A 15,595-nucleotide genomic window follows, 5' to 3' on the forward strand; every position below is an offset into this window, starting at 1 on the left:
TCTTCTGCGTGGGCATGGGGAGGTGTCATAGGTGGGGGTTGAGGAGTAGGGAGTGATGGAGGAGTGGACCAGGGTGTCCCGGAGGGAACGATCCCTACGGAATGCCGTCAGGGGGGGTGAAGGGAAGATGTGTTTGGTGGTGGCATCATGCTGGAGTTGGCGGAGGATGATCCATTGAATGCGGAGGCTGGTGGGGTGATAAGTGAGGACAAGGGAGACCCTATCATGGTTCTGGGAGGGAGAAGAAGGTGTGAGGGCGGATGCATGTCTTCTTCACAACCAGGCTTGGGATTTTCCCTAACATTGGTAGCAGAGAATGGTTGCCTGAAAGTGAAGGTTGGAGACTAAGATTTACTTCCAGACAGGAGACTAGTATTGGAGTGATTTTCTTTTGAATGAAGACTGTAACTGGAGACTCTTTGAAGAAGGATGACTGAAACCAGATGCAAAGTGTCAGGATATGATTTTCCACCACTTCTGTGAAATGGAACCTTATGATAATGAAAAAATAAAGTCAATGTATGGACACAGGTTATGTCTCTACCAAAAAGAAAGCAAGGGATGGTTCTGGCACTTTCATTTCCTGCCAGGAGCATGATCAGTTAAAAGTGTTCTCGAAACTAAACAATCAGGAACTGGACAATGAAGAAGGTTTAGACTTGAGATTCATGGATAAAGTACATGAAAGGTGACTTATGGAATGCCTATGAGGCCTGGTCAGGTTTTGATAAATTTAGAAAAATGGATGATTCTTCCATAGAAGAATCTATTTAACTGACTATATATGAGATTGCAGCGATTCCACTGGGAAATTCTTCAGTCAGTACTTGCCTTTAAATTATTGGACTGTGCTATGAATTCAGGAGTATGGTGAAAATTTGAATATTGTAGCAATGCAGACAGCAGCAGAAAGTCCTTTCAGCAATGGGATATGTGAGAGAAATCATGCCGTGATTGATGAAATGCTCCAAAAAATTTTAGCTGACCAACCAAATTGTAAATTCACAACTGCTCTAACGTGGGCAATACATGCAAAAAACATGCACCAGGTGGTTGAGGGCTACAGCCCCATCAATTAGTTTATGACAAGAATCCGAAGATACCTTCAATAATGTGGGACCATCCCGCGGATTTGGAGGGGACTACCATTAGTTCAATTGGGGAAGCGTTAAAAGCGAATAGGACACGGAGGAAATTATGTTTAGAAGAATGTACACTCAGATTTCCAGACCTGGGTGACTCAGAAGGAATGAAATTTGTCATTTTTAGCGACGCCTCACAGGCTAAACTTACTGGCGTTTATTTACGGCTGATTCATTATACTTTTAGTAAGAAGAAACAATAAATGTTGTCCATTAGCCTGGGAGTTTAAGGCAATAAGATGAACAGGTATTGGGTATTGATTAGTTAATTATTCTCAAATGTGTATATAAAGAAGAGTCAGCCAGCACTGGGAGAGGGGTTGTTGGAGTGGAGAAATAAGCTCTGTGACAAGCAACAAACAAGCATCCTTGTCTCACTGCCTTGTTTGCAACCAGACATGGGATTTTCTCTGACACAGAGGTGCCTGAAGCTCACTCAGATAATGTTAATGAGAACCAATGCCAAATTTCTGGTGTTACAACTAGGTGAGGACGGATCTCAGGATTTAGTTTTTCTTTCCCATTCCTCAATTGGTTGTATCAGGGTTTTTTGTAATTTATAAGGATGAAGTCATTAATTCAATGTCTGAATTTAACCATTTGCATACTTATTACAAAGACCTCAGTCCAACAGGCTTTATTGAGTTTAAACACAAAGGGGTTAGTTTTTATTGTGCTTAAAACTCAGCCGGGTAAAGATATTTAAAAAGGTAAAATGACACCCTGACCTTTACAACATACACATGCACACACAAACATGCAAAATTACAAGTTATACTGTAGAGGAGGTTAACTTTTGGCCAAGTTAAGATTCAATGTTAAAAGGCAAAAAAAAGGGCAGAGTTTAATGCCTCATGGCAGGGGTGCCCCCGACCTAATCAGGTATAAAATAGCACGAGAAGAAGTCGGGCGAATGTCCTAATGTCATCCTGCATGTACGCAATCTTCAGGTTGGCGTGTGCATGTGGGTGTTGGAGCTGTGCCTGCCATCAATTTAAAGGCCACTTAAGGCCATTTAAAATCCAACTAATCCATATTTCACATTGTCCGTGCATTTGGCGCTCATTACATGGGCAAAACAGGCAGGTGGGCAGCCCACATTTTGCAAAATCTCATACAAGGGAGGGATAAAAAAGGGTCAACTGCATTGCCATTGTGAGGATTGAGGAGTTGAGGACATAGCTTGCTGCTGGTTGGGTATTTGAACTTGACAGTTGAATCTCAGTTCTGAGCTTCATTCTTAGCATTTCTAGGCCTCATTTCAGAGCTTATTGGTATCTCCAAGGCTCTCGGAGGATTTTGAGCATATGGACCCTTCCAGGTAACAGACAATCTTCTGTAACCCTGGTAATGGGGATTGTGGTCTCCGCTGGAGGCACCTCCTCTGAGGAGAAAGAGAGGGGCAGAAGCGAGAAGAGGCCAGGTGTCCCAATGCAGCTTCCAGGGGAGGGACCAGTGGCAGGAGAGGAGCAGGCACAAGGGGCATAGGGTCAGCAGGCAGTCCAAGGTGGAAGGGGCCATAGAAGATGCCATTATCCTGCTGCCAGGGATTACAGGCAGCGATGCAGCTACCTCAATATGTTTGAGGTGCAATGCCGAAGGAGGCTCTGCCTCTCCATGGACCTTGTGACGTCCTTTTGTCAGATGATTGGTCCTGAGATCACCTTCAGCTGTGTGGGTGGAAACCCCATGCTAGTGGCTTTGAAGGTCACAGTGGCCCTCAACTTCTATGCCTCCATCTCTTTCCAGGAGTCAGCGGGGAATCTTTGTGAAGTGTCCCAATGAGCTGTCCACAGTTGCGTCAAGCTGATGACAGAAGCTGCATTCAGGCAGGTAATGACATTTATGCATTTCCATATGGACAAGGCCAGCCAGGCTGAGCGAGCCAGAGGGTTTGCAGTGATTGCTGGGTTCCCCCACGTCCAGGGTGTCATCAACTGCACGCATGTGGCCATCAAGGCACGAGCAGGTCAGCTGGATGCCTTCGTCAAAAGGAAGGGATTCCACTCGATGAACGTCCAGTTAGTTTGCTACCACATGATGCAGATTCTGGAAGTCTGTGCAAGATACCCTGGCAGCTCCCATGACACTTATATCCTGAGACACTCCCAGGTCCCAAGGCTATTCAGTGCTCCAGCCCGAATGGATGGGCGGCTGCTGGGTGACAAGGGGTCCTTGAAGAGGTGGCTCATGACACCTCTCTGCCGCCAAGAACAGAGGCAGAGATGCATTACAATAGGAGTCATGGCTCCACAAGGGCAATGATAGAGAGGAGCATAGGTCTTCTGAAGATGTGTTTCCAATGCCAGGACAGCTCATGGGGAGCACATGAATAGCCCCCAGAGCGAGTGTCACTGATAGTGGCTGCATGCTGCGCTCTCCATAATCTGGCACTGGCAAGGGGGGGGCCCACTGGAGGAAGAGGATTTAAGGCAGCTCCACAGGCCACAGATGATGAATCCAGTAGTGAGTCAGAAAAGGAGCACGGTGAGGAGAATGCTGAGGGCGTGGAGGCAGACTTCTTTATCCTTCTGGGAGGCAGGGACACCAGGGATGCCTGGATCCAACACTCCTTCAGCAAGGCTGCCAATGATCTGCTTCCACCTTGTGCCAGGGCTGCCACCTCCATCCTGAATGTCTGAAATGGCCCTTTCATTTGAACCCAAACTCCACTCAGTTCCTCTGCAATAAAGTTTATAGCCACTCATGACCAGTATTGCATACTGGCATACCCTACACCAGGAAAAAAAAGGTGAAGCATACTCAGGCCATCACAACAAAAACAAAATTTATGTACTTTTCACAATCAAAATAAAAATGACATGACCATCTCTGGTGTTCAATTCCACACCAGTAAACATTAACTAAACATTACAGAACAGAAGATCACCCGTGATCTGTCCCTCCATGGTTCCTTAAACTTACGTTTGCAAGTGCTAAGTCTTGTGCGCCCCCCCACCCCCCCGCCACCCCCCCACATTGCTGGCAGTGGCATTGGAGGCAGCCTGCTGACTCTGCTTGATGGCCTTGGCAGTCGGCCTCTGGCCAGTGGAGCTTGTGCTGGCCCCGCCTGGGAGGGAGAGCCAGTGCCACAGCTGGCATCTCCCCAGTCATTGCAGCCTCATCAGATGCCTCGATCACTGGCAAAGGAGCTGATGCCGGCATCCAGAGCGCCCTGAGAGGAGCCCACAGAGATGACAAGCATCTCGTGCGCCAACGCGAGGTCGCTCTGGACCTCCCTGCCCGCCACTCATGAACGGGCACCTAGCTGGGACACTGGGTATCTCATCCATCTCCCACACTGGCACTGACCACCTGAGCTCATTGTGTGAAGGCTTGCAGGTCCGATCACAACCCCAGGAATCCCCAATTCTATCCTTGGAGCTGCTCCATGAGAGTTTCCACTCTCTCAATGGAGGAGGCAGTGCACTCAGCCATGAGGGTCAGCTCTGTGCTTATGCTCCAAATGGACTCCTCCACAACATAGACCATGGCACGCACACCCTCATGGATCTCCGCCAGATCCTCCTGCACATCCTGCTGGGCATCCAGTATCTGCCGCCTTATGGTCAGCTCCAGAGGCTCATCATCTGCCTTCGACACAGCATCGTCCTGGTCTGCAGCAGTCCTCCGACTGCTGGCGCCCTGGGCACTCTCTGCCTCTGCCTCCTCCTCAAGCGAGTGTGAAATGCCCTCACTGCTGTGCACCGACATTCGAGCCATCGATCTACCACCCACCGAGGTGCTGGTATCTGCGCTGGTGCCTGGTTCAGAGATCGGGTGTGACGCAGGTGCAGCTGAAGCCCAGCCTCCGCTGGGGCATCAGGAGTGGCTCTTCAGAGTCCTGCGAGAGAGTGCCTGCTGGCAAATCTAAGGGAGAACAAAGACATGTTATTAGTTTAAGTCATCACACTGTCACTGTGCATGCCAGGCACCCTGGTGAGACCATGGAGATCTGCATCTTGGTGCCATCGTCTTTAGGTGAGCAATGGGGACTTCAGTTTTGAGGTTCCCATTAACGAAGAGACTACACAAGAAGGTTTGCACCTTCCACAACTCTCACCTCTGCGCACTGCACTCTTACCTTCATCTGACACCCCAGCCTCTCCACCGTCAGCTGAACCAGGAGCGTGGCGCCTCTCCAGCTCCAAGGCATCCTGCTCAAATCTGGTCAGGTCTCCTCCAACAGCCTCTGCCTGTCTGTGACCTTCAATGTTGTTGTGTCTCGTCTTCTCCTGAAAGGAAACACGAGTATTGATTAGTCCACTCTCCACCTGCAGCGCCATTGCAGCCTGGCCAACCCCACCTGAGAAACACTTTGCAGAGCACATCCGAGTCGTGGCCCTCGACCTGCAAAGCGCTCAGACCAAGTGGTCAGGGCTCACCCCCTTGGCCAGCTCCAGCGTCATTGACAGCTGGCACTCAGATTCTAACACCCTTGAGCTCCAAGGGGTGACGGGAGGACGGCCAGTCCTAACACTTCACCACCATGATCCATGCCAACACGATACTCACACTTCCCGAGTGCAGCAGGTCGTTGAATCTTTTGCGACACTGAACCCATGTGTGGCTGTTGACCCAGGCTGCCACCTCCTTCCAAGCTTATATGGTCTGGTGCGGTGGCCTCTTCCTTCCATCTCTGGGGATGAGAGTGTCCTCCTGGCAGCCACCTCCTCCAACAGCACCACGAGACACTCGCCTGAAAACCAGGGGGGGCTGAGTGGCCACCCAACCTGCCCTCCCGCCTGGCATCTCCTTCCGTTGCTGAGGCCACAGCTTCAATCTGCTCAACAAATGTTCTTCCCTGGCAGCTTTCAAGGAGCTACCTGTGCTGTTTTTAAACAGCCTGCCAGGTCACCATTGGACCCAGTGGCCTACAGGCCCCCACCCCTGCCCAGCCCTTCCTACCATTGGAAAGCTGCATTTCATGCTGGGCGGGCCTTAATTGGCCCACCAGCGTGAAATCGTGGTTGTGGGCCGATCGTGGGCGGGGGCTTGTTTCCCAACTGGTCCCGGGTCCACTGATCACGTGCACCCGCCAGGAATAAATTTCAGGTCGGAGAGTTCGCTGTTTATGAGTCCTTCACTGTTGTTCATGATTGAGGCAGTTTTATTAATGGTAACCTGGTTTTACCCCAGGAAACACTGCTTTGGGATTTTAACATGTCCTTCAAACTTCTCTGTCTATTTCTTCCTCTATGATATAAGCAGGCAAAGTTCCTTCCGATTGAAATTCTATATCTTTGTGATACGTTCCAAAAATGCAACAAATATGGGTGTCAGGAAGATATAATAATTCTCATAATGTTATTGGAATTTATTGTGAACTAGTGGTATCTGTGTCTCTGTGTGTTTGTGAGACTTAATTTGATTAAAGGCAGTTGGTCTGAAGGCTTTGATGTGGTAGAAGTTGAGTTAGGTTTGAAATGTTAAGTAGGTAAACATAGATGTCAAGGGAACATTTGCTTTTTTAAATAAACCAGGCTAAATTGTTTTCAAAAAAGGGAGTGAAATGTGTCACCTAGCCAGGTGAAATTCAGAAACAGTGTGTTTATTTTTCCCAAAGATTACTGGTAAAACTTCGGGAGATTTTTATTATCAGAAAGGTAAAGTCCAAAGACATAGTGAAACAATGGGGATTTGCATTCAAAGGGGAAAATATGTACAAAGGAGCGAAGGCTATGTGTAATGGTGGGCATTTTAGGATCTAACAAGTGTGAAAAGCCTTCAGCATCTATGCCTCGAGCTGCTGTCTGCAACGAACTGAAATTAAGAAAACTCACTTTGAATTGGATTGTCAGGGTATCATGTTTCTTTTCCTGGGCCTTTTAAAATCTATGTGAACTCAAGGCACACATTTTGAAATTTATACAAATTGCAAAATAAGTTGTGGCAGTTGTTTCAAATTTCCCTTTGGGATTTGAACAACTCAGCATTTACCAACGGCTGTGCCATAACATGGGGCTCTGAACTTGAGAAAAGTAGGGAGAGAGAGATGGTGTTACTGCTCCATTTGCAGACTTCTTCTGCTAGGCCACCAAAAACAACCAAGGTGTTGTAATAAAAAATATTTCAAAATGGTGATTCTGGTCACATGGACCCCATAATGATTGAGTATTCCACAGAAGCTAATTGATCATCTCATGTCTGGACAGACCTTGGCTATTGTGTTATGGTCTAGGTGATTAATTTCTTTAAAGTCCCAGCTATCACTTCTGAATGGACCATTCTTTCCTGTGATAAGCTAGGAAGAACATATCAACACCTTCTATATAGCCATTGTCCTGGTAGACTTTCTCTGTCTGCCTGAAAGGTAGCTTTATAGAAATGCAAATTGTAAGAGCCAGCTCATCTTTGAAGTAATTCTCGACACCAGCAGGTGTGAAATTCCATAGGAGGTTTGCCTTGGCATGTCCTAATTGTAATCCGCATTGGAAACTACCGGTAACTGATCGACTTGTTATTTCATACATGGCAGGTGACCTATGACATCCATGTTAAGTCAGCGGCCCGGATTTTCCCCTCCCATTTGTGGTGGGCGTCATAATAGGCAGGAGCAGAAAATATCAGGAGATCACAAAAATCGGTTTCCTGTCATCAATAAAACCAGTTTTGATCATCCGCTTCATTCCGTCACATGTCAAGAACCTAATTTCAATACTTTTGCAACTCATTATAAACCCTGGTCGCTGAAATTATCCCCCCCCCCCCCCCACCCCCCACTCCATACTGGATCATGAGCTCATCAAACTGACTTGTTTCACAACGGTGCATAATCAACGTGTACTTGGCGACCTGCACTACACTAGCGACTTCAAGGTTTGTTTCCTTACCTTGTTTCAGGCAGCACTTATGGTCATCAGCGCCAGGCTTTGTGGGCAGCACCGCATCGCTGTTAAGAGGTTCATGGGCAGGTCTCTACCTACCAGACCACCGGTAAGGCAGGAGTGACTTTTCAATGGCTGCAGAGCTAGGGCTTGCTTGGGGAAGGGGGATAACCCAGGGTGTGTGTGGGGGCACATGTTGATCTGTGCAAGCTGCTTCAAGGGGGTGAGGACTGAGGAGGGAGTCTCCAGAGGAGATGAGGCCAGATGGAGATGTGAGGGTGTGATTGAGAGAGTGAGTGGTGATGTTCCTCGAGCTGGCAGTGAGTGAGATGCCGGTGCATGTGTGATGGCCTTATGAGTGTGTGAGTTTAGAGTGATGGGATGGTTGCCTTAACCTGGTGGCACAGATGAAATCACTCATCCTCTTTCTGCACTGGATGGCCAACCTCTCCTGTGCAGTGTTGGCACTGACCACCACTGCCACTGCCTCCCAAGCCGGAGTGGCGAGATTGCTGGATCTCTTGCAGCTAGAATGGGGGCGGGGGACATTATGGCTGGCCTCCAAAAGGCATTCCAGTGACGGATCACTGAACTCTTCTTGGCTATCAGGGCCATGTCTTCACTGGAACAATCCTGGGCTGCAAGCACTGAGAACTGTGTGCGCGGCTGCAGTTTAAATATGGCACCTGGAGTGAGGAAACGGTGTAGGAGGTGATTCAGAGGCAGCCTGCCAGCAATACAGCATGTTTCCTGTGCCTGTATAATTAATGAGGCGGGAAGCAGACAGTACGGCTCAAAAACCCGCTCCTGCGGCCGGTGGGAAAAAATTTAATCACACCCCCACCGCATTTGGAGCAGCTCAGGGAGAATTCCGCCTCGTGTCTTGGCTTGGTTTAAAAGTCCTCTTAAAGAAGTTCAATATATATTTGACCAGCCGATGAAATTAAAGATTAATATTCCACATGCACACGTCACATCGCCTTGACATAGGCTAGAGCCAAACCTTCTTGTTGGGGCCCATTTCAGACCTAAAAACAAACTTACAGAAATTATCCACGGATAATTCAGGAAAGCCAGCATGGATATGCAAAAGGCAATGAATGCCAATAATATAATGGAGGTCTTTGAGGAATTTCCAGAATGTGTTGGTAAAGGGAATGCAGTAGATGCTGTGAATATTGATTCACAGTAAAGGCAAAGTAGCTGTTACAAATTCAGATCCGCTCTACATACCTTTGGGGGTTCATTGGTATCAGTTGTTTCCTTAAATGGTCTGAGCATCTTTTACTATAATTAATGATGAAATTACATAACCCAGGGTCGTATCAATAGCATCCCCTTGCAATTTGGACCATTTGCACATGTTACCTGGATCTCGATGACGCAGATGGAATTTGGCACTAGAAGGAGGTGGCATTTTGAACAAATCATATGCTGCTTTTGGCAGAATTTTACGCCTCGCAGGCGCACGCCCGATCTGATCGGGTGTAAAATATCGTGAGAAGACGTCAGATGAGCGTCCCGATGTTGTCCCGCACACGCACAATCTTCAGGTCGGCGGATCCATATGGATGTTGGAGACGCGCCCACCATCAAATAAAAGGCCACTTAAGGCCATTAAAAAGCCAATTGATCCAGATTTTACTCTTTTCGTGCTCGTCGCACAGGCAAAACGAGCGGGCAGGCAGCCCACATTTTGCAAAACCTCATTCAAGGGTGGGATAAAAAGGGTCAGCAGCATTGTCAATGTGAGTAGTGAAGGGTTTAGGAGATGGTTTGCTAATTTGAACTTGGCAGCTTCATCTCAGTCCTGAGCTTCATTCTTAGCATTTCTAGTTTACATTTCAGGAATCATTGGTGTCTCGTGGGCCCCCAGATGATTTTAGACCATGTGGACCCTTCCAGGTATCAGATAGCTTTCTGTAACCCTTGGGATTGTGCTCTCTGCTGGAGGCACCTCCTCTGAGGAGGAAGAGAGGGGTCGAAGTGGGAGGAGACCAGGTGTCCCAATGAAGCTTCAAAGGGAGGAGGGAGGAGAGGTGCAGGCACAAGGGGCGCAGGGCCAGCAGGAAGTCCAAGGTGGAAGGGGCCACAAAAGACACCACTATCCTGCTGCCAGGGTTTACAGGCAGCAAAGCAGCTGCCTCAATATGTCCAAGGTGCAATGCCGAAGGAGGCTAGCTTCTTCAGGGTGGCTGTGACCTCCATTTGTCAGATGATCGGTCCTGAGGTCAGCTCTGACCGTTTGGGTGGACATCCCATGCCAGTGGCTTTGAAGGTCACAGTGGCCCTCAACTTCTATGCCTCCGGCTCTTTCCAGGAGTCAGTGGGGAATCTTTGTGGAGTCTCCCAATGAGCTGTCCACAGTTGTGTCAAGCTGGTGACAGAAGCTGCATTCAGGCAGGTAATGACATTTGTGCATTTCCATATGGATGAGGCCAGCCAGACTGAGCGAGCCAGAGGGTTTGCAGTGATTGCTGGGTTCCCCCACGTACAGGGTGCCATCGACTGCACACATGTGCCCATCAAGGCACGAGCAGGTCAGCCGGGTGCCTTCGTCAACAGGAAGAGATTCCACTCGATGAACGTGCAGATAGTGTGTGCCAAAAAGATGCAGATTCTGCAAGTCTGTGCAAGGTACCCTGGCAGCTCCCATGACACTTATATCCTCAGACACTCCCAGGTGCCAAGGCTGTTCGGTGCTCCAGCCCGACTGGATGGATGGCTGCTGGGTGACAAGGGCTATCCATTGAAAAGGTGGCTCATGATGCCTCTCCGCCACCCAAGAACAGAGGCAGAGCAGCGTTATAATAGGAGTCATGCCTCCACAAGGACAGTGATAGGGAGGACCATAGGTCTTCTGAAGATGCGCTTCTGATGCCTGGACTGTTCAGGGGGAGCACTACAATACTCCCCAGAGCGGGTGTCACTAATCGTGGTTGCATGCTGCACTCTCCACAATCTGACACTGGCAAGGGAGACCTATTGGAGGAAGAGGATCTTGATGCAGCTGCACAGGCCACAGAGGATGAATCCAGTAGTGAGTCAGAAAAGGAGCACGGTGAAGAGAACACTGAGGGTATGGAGGCAGACTCCTGTCTCCTTCAGGGAGGCAGGGACACCAGGGATGCCTGGATCCAACGCTCCTTCAGCTCGACTGCCAAAGGTCTGCTTCCACCTCATGGCGGGGTTGCCCAATCCATCCTGGATGTCTGAAATGACCCTTTCATTTGACTCCAGAGTCCACCCAGTGCCTGTGCAATAAAGTTTAGAGCCAATCACATCCAGCATTACATACTGGAGCACCCTGTACCAAAAAAAAGGTGAAGCATACTCAGGCCATTACGACAAAATCAAAAGTGATGTAATTTTCGCAATCAAATCAAATTAACATTACCATTTCTGGTGTTCATTTCCACACTAGTAAACATAAACAAAACATTACAGAGCAAAAAGTCAACCTTGAACAGTCCCTCTTGTGCTCATGCTGCCTTAAGCTTACGTTTACGAGTGCTACATCTTGGTGCCCCCCCCACCCCCATCCCCCTCATTGGCAGCAGCATTGGAGGCAGCCTGCTGACTGTGCTGTCCTATTGGCCTTGCTGACCTTGGCGTGGTTGTCCAGCCTGTGCTGGCCCTGCCTGGGAGGGAGCGGCCAGTGTCACAGCTGGCATCTCCCCAATCATCGCAGCCTCATCAGATGCCACAGTCACTGGCAGAGGGGCGGAGGAGCTGCTGCCATCATCCAGAGTGCCCTGAGAGGAGCCAGCTCGTGCGTCAATGTGAGGTTGATCTGGACCTCCCTGCTCGCCGTTGATGGCTGGGCTCCTAGCTGGGATACTGGGTGTCTCATTCATCTCCCAAACTGGCACTGACCACCTGAGGTCATTGATTGTGCAAGGAGAAACCCCTGATTCTGCCCTTGGAGCTGCCTCTCCACGAGAGTCGCCACTCTCTCAATGGAGGAGGCAGTGTGTCTGGCCATGAGGTTCAATTCAGTGCTCATGCTCTGCATGGACTCCTCCACAACAGAGACCATGGCACACATACCCACATGGATCTCCGCCAGATCCTTCTGCACATCCCACTGGACATCCAGCATCCGCTGCCTAATGGATGTCTCCAGAGGTTCATCATCTGCCTTTGACTGAGCATCGTCCCAGTCTCCAGCAGTCCTCCGACTGCCGGCGCCCTGGGCACTCTCTCCCTTTGCCTGTGCCTTGGGTGACTGTGAAGTGTCCTCACTGCTGTGCACCAACATTCTAGCCTAAGATCTAACGCCCACTGAGGTGCTGGTATCTGCGCTGGTGCTTGGTTCAGAGACCAAGTGTGAGGCTAGTGTAGCTGAAGCCCAGAAATCCCCTGGCATCAGGGTGGCCCTTCGGGGTCCTGTGATTGAGTTTGTGCTGGCAAATCTAAGGGAGAACAAAGACAAGTTATTAGTTAAGGTCATCACACTGTCACTGTGGATGCCAGGCACCCTGGTGAGACAATGGAGATCTGCATCATGGTGCATCGTCTTTCAATGATCAATGGGGACTCCAGTTTTGAGGATCCCGTCAATGAAGAGACTACACAAGAATGTTTGCACCATCAGAAACTCTCAACTCTGTGCACTGCACTCTTATCATTTTCTGACACCCCAGCCTCTCTACGACCGGCTGAACGAGGTGGATTCTCGCCCCCTGTGGAGCTCTCCTGCTTCCAAGGTGTCCTGCTTAAATCTTGTCAGGGTTAGGAAGTTTGGGGGGCCTCCGCCTGTCCTTGACCTCTCGATGTTGTTATGGCTCGTCTTCTCCTGAAATGACAGAGGACCATTGATCAGTCCGCTCTGTGCCATTGCAGCCTGGCCAACTCCACCTGAGGGACACCTTGCAGGGTATATCTGAGTCATGGCCCTCGAGCCGCATGGCACTCAGTCCAAACAGCCAGGGCTCACCCCCTTGGCCAGTTCTGGCATCATTGACAGTTGGCACTCAGACTCTAACACCCTGAGCTCCATGGGGGGACAGGAGGACAGCCAGCCCTTAACGTTTCACCACACCTATCCATGTCAACATGGTACTCACCTTTACAGAGCGCAGCAGGTCACTGAACCTTTTGCAACACTGCACCCATATGCGCCGCAAAATGACCTGCCCTCCCACCTGGCATCTCCAGCCGCTGTTGAGGCCATAGCTCTGGTCTTCAGTACGCAAAATATATTTTCTTCTCTGGCAACCTTCAAGGGGCTGCCTGTGCCGTTTTTAAACCAGCCACCAGGTCACCATTAGACCCGGCGCCCAACAAGCCCCCCGCCTCTGCCCGGTCCTTCCCGACCATTGGGAAGACGCATTTCACACTGGGTGGGCCTTAACTGGCCAGCCAGCCCAAAATCGCAGTCGTGGGCCGATCGCGGGCAAGGGCCTGTTTCCCGAACGGCCCTAGGCCCACCGATTACACACGCCTGCCAAGAGTAAAATTCAGGCCTTTATTGCACACAGGATAATCTATATGATTCAAGTCATTTTGTTCAATCAGTACTATTGATATTTACACAATTGTACAAAATATGAAATCAGTGACACTATTCCACTTGAATGGCTTATCTTCCTTAAATTAAGCAGAATGAATCCTCTGTAATCTCCTGGCAGAACCTCCCCTATTCACAGCCTTTTGCTGCTCGTATGCCTGTGCAATCTTCTCTTTATGAAAGCCAGGCTACCATTTGCATTCTGTGCCTCTTTTTGCAGTGCCACAGGAATGCCAAATGATCTTTCTTTGTCTCCAGAATACTGGTTTCAGATGCTCCCTCTGAAATGTGATACATTCCTGCCAGCTCTGTGAATTCAGTCATTTTAAATTAAGCTTCAACTTCAACAAACTTTTACCTATCTACATCTTGTCCACAGAACCAGTCAAAAGCTCCAGAAATGTGCAAAGCTCCTTGTTAAAACAAAAAAAATTAAAGAGAATGTGGAAACATGGAAGTAATATCAAAATACTGTGGATGCTGGAAATCTGAAATAAGAACACAACGTGCTGGAAATACACAGCAGGTCGGGCAGCATCTGTGGAGAGAGAAACAAGAGTTAATGTTTCAAAACAAACATGACTTCTTCAGAACTAGGCACCTCAAATATTGTGACTGGTGACTCTTTACCTGATTCATTGAAGCTGCAGGTTTTCTTTTGCTTCATCGTATGAAATTGATCTGAAGTTTACATTCCATGTGGGAAAATGAATTGCCAACTGCGGTCTTGGCAAATATTTAATGTTAAGTAAATTTAAAACTTGGAGAGAAATACATGTGCAGTTGTGGCTACAGGTGTTGCACTAACTAAATTTAGTAATCTCAGTTTGTGAACTGTAATACAGGTATATGTGCAACATGGGATCCTCAGGTTTTTGGCTGTTATGGAAAATGGCAGTCTCTTGTTGTAAACAAAATTTTTGAGTTTTACACAGCTCTATTTCACAACCGAGCAAACCTTAGAAGATGTCTCTTTAATCGACGTAGCACAGAAAATCTTCACCCAGTCTCCATTTGACATCAATGTACAAGGTATTTTTCAGCAGGGTCAGTGGTCGAAGCAAGAAAGTTGGCTGTTTCCTTACCCCATTGCAGTAGCTACTATTGTGTAGGAAAATGTTCACAGCCAAATTGAGCAGTTGACCAGTTAATCTCCTTTTGGTGGTGTTCATTGAGGGATAAATGTTAGCCGGGCTTCTGAGCGAACTCTCCTGCTCTTCAAATAGTGCTATGGGAGCATATGTATTTTGGAATCATAGAATGGTTACAGCACCAAAGGAGGCCATTCAGCCTATTATGTCCATATCGGCTCTCTAAATGCAAATCAGCTGATCCCACTGTCCTGCCTGTTGCTCATATCTGCTGCCACCATACTCTCAGGTACTGCATTCCAGATCCTAACCACTTAAGTTTAACCTCAAGTCACTGTTGGTACTTTTGACAATTACCTTAAATTGACGTCCTCTGGTCCTTGACCCTATCACCATTTAGCCCCTTCATGATTTTGAACACTTTTATCACATCTTCTCTCACTTTTTTTCTTCTCTAAGAAGAATAACACCAACTTCTCCCATCTACCCATGTAACTGAAGTCCCTCATCCCTGGAATCATTCTCTGCACCTTCTCTAAAGCAGTCACATCCCTCCTAAAGTGCAGTGCCCAGAATTGGACACAATACTCCAGTTGTGGCTGAAACAGTTTTGTAGAAGTTCATCATAACCTCCTTGCTTTTACATTCTATGCCTCTATTCATAAAGCGTAGGTACCTGTACGCCTTTTTAACTATTATCTCCACCTGACCTGCCACCTTCAACAATTTGTGCACATAGACCCCCCATGTCGCACTGTTCCTGAACCCTCTTTTTTTATTGTGCCCTTTATTTTATGTTGCCTGTCCATATTCTTCCTACCAAAATGTATCACCATACTTCTCTGCATTAAATTTCAACACAGTATCTTTACAATGCAGAAGGACACTATTCGGCCCATCGGGTCTGCACTGCCTCTCTGAAGCAGCATTCTACTTAATCCCACTCCCTGCCTTATCCCCATAACCTTGCACGTTCTCTCTTTTCAGGTAGCCACCCAATTCACTTTTGAATACCTCGATCAA

At 48.3% G+C, this 15,595-nt stretch overlaps 1 protein-coding gene across 1 annotated transcript in view; it reads left to right on the top strand.

Annotated features, from left to right (window-relative positions):
* Positions 1-15,595, top strand: part of LOC144692014 (uncharacterized) — an 86,795-nt gene that overhangs the window by 14,619 nt on the left and 56,581 nt on the right. The window lies entirely within an intron of this gene.

Source organism: Cetorhinus maximus, chromosome 16 (genome assembly GCF_964194155.1).
Source record: "Cetorhinus maximus chromosome 16, sCetMax3.hap1.1, whole genome shotgun sequence".
Classification (NCBI taxonomy): domain Eukaryota; kingdom Metazoa; phylum Chordata; class Chondrichthyes; order Lamniformes; family Cetorhinidae; genus Cetorhinus; species Cetorhinus maximus.